This window comes from Mastomys coucha, unplaced genomic scaffold, assembly GCF_008632895.1.
Source record: "Mastomys coucha isolate ucsf_1 unplaced genomic scaffold, UCSF_Mcou_1 pScaffold21, whole genome shotgun sequence".
In the NCBI taxonomy this organism is placed as follows: domain Eukaryota; kingdom Metazoa; phylum Chordata; class Mammalia; order Rodentia; family Muridae; genus Mastomys; species Mastomys coucha.
The window spans coordinates 74,870,874-74,879,199 of NW_022196904.1; the positions used below are offsets into that span (position 1 = coordinate 74,870,874).

An 8,326-nucleotide genomic window follows, 5' to 3' on the forward strand; every position below is an offset into this window, starting at 1 on the left:
GTGTCCTGGCCATCCCTACTGGGACTTTTGGGCCCCTACCCCCTAAAACCTATTATCTTGTTTTGGGGCTAGCCTCCGCAGCCCTTCAAGGTATTACCATCTTCCCATCCCTCGTGGATAATGATTATACTATACGGGAGAAATTAAGATCTTGGCCTCCTCCTCGAGAGGGCCCCTCACCATCTGTCAAGGCCAGCGTATAGCTCAGGCCTTGCCTCTCCCTCTTGATACTTCTACACCCTCATTGGGGCCGCCTAAGGGGTCTTCCAGTCCCGGATCCTCTGACATCTATTGGGTCCAAAAGATAACTAAAGAGTGCCCACACCTTAAACTTAAACTTAATGGCAAATATTTTGAAGGTATTCTTGACTCAGGAGCAGACTCTACTGTCATTTCTCAGGCCTCCTGGCCCACTTTGTGGCCATGCCAGCCCTCCTTAACCCATCTACAGGGTATAGGCATGTCTACAAATACCCTCCAGAGCTCTCAGGTCCTGACCTGGGAAGATCCTGATGGTAATTCAGGCTGCGTCCAGCCATTCATAGTTCCTGGCCTCCCCATTAACCTTTGGGGCAGAGACCTATTAACTCATATGGGAGTCTACCATTTTAGCCCTTCCACGGCTGTGACTCGACAGATGCTGGACCAGGGGCTCCTCCACGGACAGGGCTTAAAAAAACAACAACAACAACAACAAAAAAAAACCCAGCCAGGAAAGGCAAGTCCCTATACAAACCACCCCCTAAATTAGATTGGGCAGGATTAGGTTATAATACATCCTTCTCATAAGTGCCATTGCTCCCCTGAACTCAAGGCCGGTAAGATCACTTGGAAGAGTGACTCCCTGTCTAGATTTACCAGCGGCCCCCTTCGTGTCTTCTTGTTGCTCCCACTCCTGTCCTGCCTTGTGGTTTTGGGATGTGCCTTCTGGGACCCAATATGCTCCCTCCTGGTCCTTCTCTTAGGCACAGGCGGGAGCCCTTAACCGCTCTGATGCTTGCAGTCATCTTAGGGGTCAGCGCTGCCAGCGCAGGCACAGGCATTGCCTCACTCATTACTTCCAAACAAGGCTTTGCCCACCTACAAATGCTTATCGACCGTGATGTCAACAACTTAAAATTAGGTATCCAAGACCTTAAAGACTCGGTTGACTCCTTAGCCGAGGTAGTCCTCCAAAGCCACAGAGGCTTGGACCTGGTCTTCCTCAAGGAAGGAGGCCTCTGCTTGGCACTCAAGGAAGAATGCTGTTTTTACTCCAACAAGAAGGGTTAGTTTAAAATAGTCTAGATAAAGTCACACAGAACCTTGAAGAATGAATCTTGGTATCAAAATTGGTTCTCTGCCTCCCCATGGCTCACCACCCTCCTTCCCAGCTTGCTGGGACCATTTGTGGGACTCCTTCTTCTCTCCTTTGGCCCTTGGGCCTTCAATCGTCTAACTACCTTTGTTAAGAATCAGGTTGACTCCACTACCAAACTGGTGCAGGTCCACTATCATCGCCTTGACACTGAAGAGCCATCGCAGGCTCCCATCTCTGTGGCCCCGAGTGCCCCAGACTCCCCGCCCTTCGGCCAGCCTCTCAACTTTCGGGTCTTACAAGAAGGACGCTGGAAAGATAGGTTTTGCGTTGGGTCTCGCTAAGAATGGTCCATCCCATCTCCCCCTCTATTCAAAAAATCGTAAGGCCATCAGCCCTGACCCACCCTGGCTCTCTCCCCACGACAAGGGACCTGGTAAGTCAGAGATGGAGCTGGCATTAAGTCTTGACCGCCTAAGACAGGGCAGCCCCGTGTAGGGGGGGTTGACCCAGTGACGGGTAAGAGCTTGAGCATTGCCCTCTACCAGGCTCAGGCTCCCATCGTGAGACCTCAAAGATGAGGTTGAGAAGCCTCCTTCCAGGGCACTTCATTGTGATGGTCCAATTGACCTTATTACACAGACAAGGGGGAGATGTTGGGAACCATGAGAGCCCTGAGATAAATATCCTGCCCCAGCTAATTGAGAACCCGGAGATTAACATCCTGCCTGACAATCACAAGGATGTGAACCCTGAGATTAACATCCTGCCTGACAATCACAGGGATCCAGCTTGGACCTGGGAAAAGAACATTCACGGAAATCCACCCCCTCCCCACCTGTCATCCAACCGCTCCCCACCTGTCACACCGGAGCTCAACCCCAGAAGATCTTGTAAACTTCCATCTCCCTCCTTCCTCTCCCCCTCCCAGATTTTTGCCTTAAATATGATTGGCTGCACTAAGTAAACGGCTCTTGACAAGCAATGCTTCCTTGAGTCCTGTTGTCTCTCTCACCCATTCTTTATTCAGAGGTTGTGACCCTCCTCATTCTCCCCTGAATAACGTGACCTGCAGGCCAGGTCATTTAGTCAAAAAAGACAGTCCTTGGTTTCTCCCACAAGTTTTTTTTTTTTTTTTTTTTTTTTTTTTTTTTTTGTATTTTTGAGACAGGGTTTCTCTGTATAGCCCTGGCTGTCCTGGAACTCACTCTGTAGACCAGGCTGGCCTTGAACTTAGAAATCCACCTGCCTCTGCCTCCCAAGTGCTGGGATTAAAGGTGTGTGCCACCACCACCCATCTCCCACAAGTTTTGTGCCACCATTGCCCTACCATATTTTACAGGCAGACAGATCGATAATCAAAGGTTTTGTGACTGAGTTGGTCTTCATGCTTTTGTTTTGGTAGCCATCACAATATCCTCCTTTACCACAGAGTCTAGAAGATGGGAAGAGGGCTCTAGATAGGTACCAGCTTAACCTTTCCATGATGCATGTGTTGTTTGTGTGTTGTCTTCTTTAATGGGGTCTTGCTGTTTGTTTGCAGAGAGTAACCTATTAGCTTGACAACTGCCTGGGTTGTTTGGGGATTTCCAATAGGACAAGTTTGGCCAATAATACTATTGGTTATGATGTAGTCCTGATAATAGAAGCTTCATCTGATGACAAGTAAGGGATGGTTGGGACTCTTTTTCTTTCATTATTTGGAGATTTGGAAACTTCTACTCCTCTAGGTTTTAGGTATGCTGTTGTTAGTCTGAGATCTCTCTGTTTTTTTTTTATATTTTATTTTGTATTGTTAATATATTTAATGTAGGCTTTGAGTGCTCTGAACTTGTGTCTTAGAACTGCTTTCATTGTATTCTGTCTGTATTGGAGAGTTCAGCTACACCACTTGTTCTCCTGGCAGGTGAAATGTTTCCATCCAGGAACTCTTTGGATCCATGAATGAGACACACACACACACACACACACACACTAGTTTATTTTTGAAATGTTGTGTTTTGCTTAAAGGCTGGGCACTCCTCAAACTTCTAATACCCTAGGCCTCATTGGGGCAGTGACAAATAACCACCCACACAAATTCTCACATGGCTAGTTGTCTCTCTCTTGCATCTTCTATGTCTCATCCTTCTCCTTCAAGTCATGGTGATTCTCCTCTCCTTTTTCTCTATTCCTAAACTGGCAAATCTAAAGGTCCTACCTCATACCTCTTTGTCCAACCATTAGTAGCTGGCATCTTAACTGATCAATCAGAAACCAATTTGGGGACTAGGAGTTTCAGTTTTTGGACGTGTATATTCCTGATCAAATCAAAGCATTAGAACCAATTTCCTCTACCTTTAAGTTTTGGTGTATTAGGTCCATTTCTATTTAATTCTAGCAAAGTTTTAGTTTTTGCTAATTTATGTCTTAACTCATTTTTCTTTTAGTAAAGAGTTGTTCAGTTTCCATGAGTTTGCCATTTTTTTTTCTGTTGTGGTTATCCATTGTTATTATATAGTGTTTTTCTAGGGTGCACAGTGGTTTTTCAATTTTTTTGTTTATGCTGGGACTTAAGTAGTGTTCAAGTATGGAGATTTTGTATAAGTCAATGTTCAAGAATGTTCTATTTGAGCTATGAAGAAGGAATATTCTTTTGTGTTTCTATTATTTGTTCTGTAAATATATCCTAGGTCCATTTGATTTATAATATCTGTTAGGAACAGCATTTTTCTCTCCAAATTTTGTTTGGATGACTTGTTTATTGGTGATACTAGTATATTGAAATCTCTGACAATTTGTATATGAGAAATTAACATGTGATTCATGCTGTGGTGATGTTTCTTCCTTTTTTCTGTGATTTTTTAAAACAAAATTATTTTAAAATTTAATTTATTTTTTACTTAGTCACTTTGCACCCCACTCACTTGACTGCTCCCAGTCGTCTTTTCCCACAATTCTTCCCCGACTCCCTGTCCTCTATCCTCTGAGTAGGTGGGGACCTCCTGGGCATCCACTCACCCTGGCATTTCAAGTCTCTGTGAGGCTAGTCTCTTTCTCTCCCCCTGAGGCCATACAAGGCAGCCTGGCTAGAAGAATATATCCAACAAGAAGGAAAGAGGTTTTGGATTAGCCCCGACTCCAGTTGATGAGAACTCACATGAAGACCAAGCTGCATATCTGTTACATATGTGCAGAGAGGCGTATGTTCAGCCATGTATGATCTTTGCTTCATAGTTCAGTCTCTTTGAACCCCAAGGTTTCAGATTAACTGATTCTATTGGATTTTCTGTGGAATTCTTATCTCCTTCAGGGCTGCAATCCTTCCTGTTATTCTTCCATAAGTGTTCCCAAGCTCCATCCACTGTTTGGTTGTGATGTATGCCTCTGTCTGAGTCAGTTGGTGGGTTGAGCTGCTCAGAGAACAGCTGTACTAGACTCCTGTCTGCAAACATAAGAGAATATTATTAGTAATGTCAGGGATTATTACTTGAATGTGATATAGATTTCTATTTGGTCTGGTTATTGATTGATTGGTCATTTTCTCAGGCTCTGCTCTACCTGCAATCCCTGAATATCTTGTGGACATAATAAATTTTGGGTCACAAATTTTGTGGGACATTTGTGTTCCTGTCTAGTCATGGGAGGGAAGTCTCCCCAAGTTCCATATTTCCAGTGATGTGAGTTATGGTGAAAGATACCACCATTGATTCTTGGGTGTCTCCCCTAAATAAGGTCTCCATCTCTTTCTGGATATGCCCCTTATATCCCCTTGTTTGCAGATTTCCATTCATTCTTATGCCCATCCAGCCCTCCACACTGCCTCTCCCCACATCCAATCCCAAAGTCCCTACATGTCTCTCAATCTTGGTCTGCCATCTACAACCATTATATTTCCCCATCCAAGTGAGTCTCATATATTCTTGATGTACCCTATTTCCTGTCCATCCTCCTAGGGTCTTTGTAATGTAGGATGGTTATACTGTATTTTAGGGTTAATATCCACTTACAACTGAGTACTTATCATGCATGCCTTTTGAGTACTGGGTTATCTCACTCAGAATGATGTTCTCAAGATCCTTCCATTTGCTTGCTGAATTCATGATGCTTTTGTTTTTTTATAGCTGAATCATATTTCATTGTACAGATGTACCACATTTTCTTTATTCATTCTTCAGTTGAGGGACATTTAGGGTGTTTCCAGTTTCTGGCTATTAGGAATAAAGCTGTTATGGACATAGTTGTGCAGGTGTCTTTTTTGGATGTTGGAGCATCTTTTGGTTATATGCCCAAAAGTGATGTGGCTGTGTCTGGACGTAGAACTTATCCCAGATTTCTGAGAAATGACCACATTTACTTCCCAAATGGTTTCACAAGTTTGCATTCTGTTCAGCAATGGAAAAGTGTTTACCTTGCTCAACATCCTCCCTGACATGTACTCAATTGATTTTTGATCTTATCCAATCTGATTGGTTTAAAATAGAATCTCAGAGTTTTTTGATGTACATTTCCTGATGACTAAGGACTTTTTATATTTCTTTTAGTGGGTCTTGGCTATTCAAGCTTCCTCTGTTGAGAATTCTGTTTAGCTCTGTGCTTCGTTCTTTTGTTTGTTTGTTTTGTTTTGTTTTTTATTGGATATTTTCTTTATTTGCAATTTTAAATGTAATCCCCTTTAACATTTTCCGTTCCCCTGAGGAAAGCACATATCCCAACCACTCTCCCCCTGCTTTTATGAGGGTTATCCCCCTATCTATCTACCTACTCTTTCCTCCCTACACTTGCACTTGCCTACACTGGGGCATCGAGCCTTTATAGGATCAAGGGCCTCTCCTCCCACTGATGCCTGGCAAGGCCATCCTCTTCTACATATGTGACTGGAACCATGGGTTCCTCCATGTGTACTTTTTGGTTTGTGGTTTAGTCTCTGGGAGCTTTGGGGTATCTGGTTGGTTGATATTTTTGTTCTTCCTAAGGGGTTGCAAACCCCTTCAGCTCCTTCAGTCCTTCCCATAACTCCTCCATTGGGGTTACCATGCTCATTCTGATGGTTGGATTTTGAGCATCCATATTTGCATTGCTCAGGCTTTGGCAGATCTTCTCAGGGTACAGCTACATCAGGCTTGTGTCAGCAAGCACTTCTTGGCATTAGTAATTGTGTCTGTGTTTAGCGTTTGCAGATGGGATAGATCCCTACGTAAGGTAGTATCTGGAAGGCTTTTTCTTCAATGTCTACTCCATTCTTAGTCCCTGCATTTCCTTTAGACAGGAGTAATTCCAGGCTAATATTTTTGATATGGATTGTTGGCCCCATCCCACAACTGGGAGTTGTGCCTACACTCTGGATAAGGTTTCTACTGTTTTTTTCTCCCCTTTGTTGGCTGTATCAGCTAATGTCATCCATGTTGGGTTTTGGGAGCCTCTTGTTTATCTGGCATCTGCTACTTTGTAGTGGGTATCCCTAGTTCATTATCACACTCTGCTACACAGCTCAGTTCAATTATCTGACACTCTGTACATCTACCCTGACTCTTCCCACACCTAATTCTGCTCCCCTTTAATACCCTCTCTCTATTCCATGTCTCTCCTTTCCATGTCACTCTTTCTCAAAAACTCCTGGGATTAGTTTGTTCTCTCTTCCAAGTAGGACTGAAGTGTCCACACTTTGATCTTCCTTCTTGAGCTTCATATGATCTGTAAGTTGTATCCCGGCTATTCTGAACTTTTTGCCTAATATCCTCTTATCCCTGAGTATATACCATATGTGTTTTTTTGAGTTTAGGTTAACTCACTGAGGATGATTTTTTTCTAGTTCCATCCATTTGCCTGTGAATTTTATGACACCATTGTTTTTAAAAGCTGAGTAGTACTCCATTGTGTAAATGTATCACATTTTCTATATTTATTCCTTTATTATGTGATATCTTATTTGTTTCTATTCTTTAGATATTATCAATAATGATGCTATAAACAGTGAAGCATGTGCCTTTGTTATATGTTGCAGCATCTATCAGATCACTTCACTGGGAAATGGGGTCATCCTGTTTGTCATTGTGACTAAGATAATGCTTCAGATTCCATGTACTACCTGTTGGCAAATCTGTCCTTACTGGATATGTTCTTCCCATAAGCTACTGTCCACAAGATGCTCAAGAATCTCTTGACAAAGGACCAAAGTATTTCCTTTGTTGGGTGTGCTTTACAGCTCTATTTCCTGGTGGCCCTAGCTGGGACTGAGGTTTTCTTGCTGATTGTGACAGTTTATGACCACTATGTGGCCTTATGTCTCCCTCTGCATTACTCCCTCATCATGACCAAAGTGTGCTGTGTGCAATTGTTGTTTGGGACTTAGGCAGCTGGGATTCTGAACTCATTTGTCCTTATGATGTCCACCTTTAGCTTGTCTTTCTGTAAGTCTAATAGAGTTAACCAATACTACTTTGATATTCCACCTGTGGTGGCCTTGTCATACTCAACCACCTATGTGGCAGAAATGCTTGTTTTAGTGATAGCGGGTATCTTTGGGGTTGGTGATTTTCTGATCACTTTGACCTCCTCCATATACATTGTCTTTACCATCCTAAAGATCTGGTTAGAGGAAAGGAAGTACAAAGCTTTTTCCTCCTGTGCTTCCTGTCTTCTTGTAGTCTTCTTGTTCTATGGCACAACTATATTTACCTATATCTACCCAACTTCCAGTCAATACTCTCCTGGCAGAAACAGACTCATATCTATGTTGTATGGGGTCATTACTTCCATGTTAATCCCCATTATGTACAGCCTAAGAAACACAGAATTCAAAGGAGCACTCAGAAAAGTTTTATATCTTTGGATATGTACATAGAAAGCATGATGTAAGACTTCTCAAGCTAAGATCTATTTCTTGTAGATCCAAGATAGATGGATCTTGTTTCTTGATTCATGCAGTTGCTGTGTCTTTTGATTAGTGAATTGAGATCAATTGTGTTTAAAATTATTATTGAAATGTGTGTGCTGATTATAAGCATCTTTTAAAAAAATTTGTTGTTTGTGTTATCAACTGTACTTCAT

At 42.6% G+C, this 8,326-nt stretch overlaps 1 pseudogene; it reads left to right on the top strand.

The window, feature by feature from the left end:
• Nucleotides 1-939: 939 nt before the first annotated feature.
• On the top strand, nt 940-8,120 carry LOC116101275 (annotated as a pseudogene).
• Nucleotides 8,121-8,326: the final 206 nt, after the last annotated feature.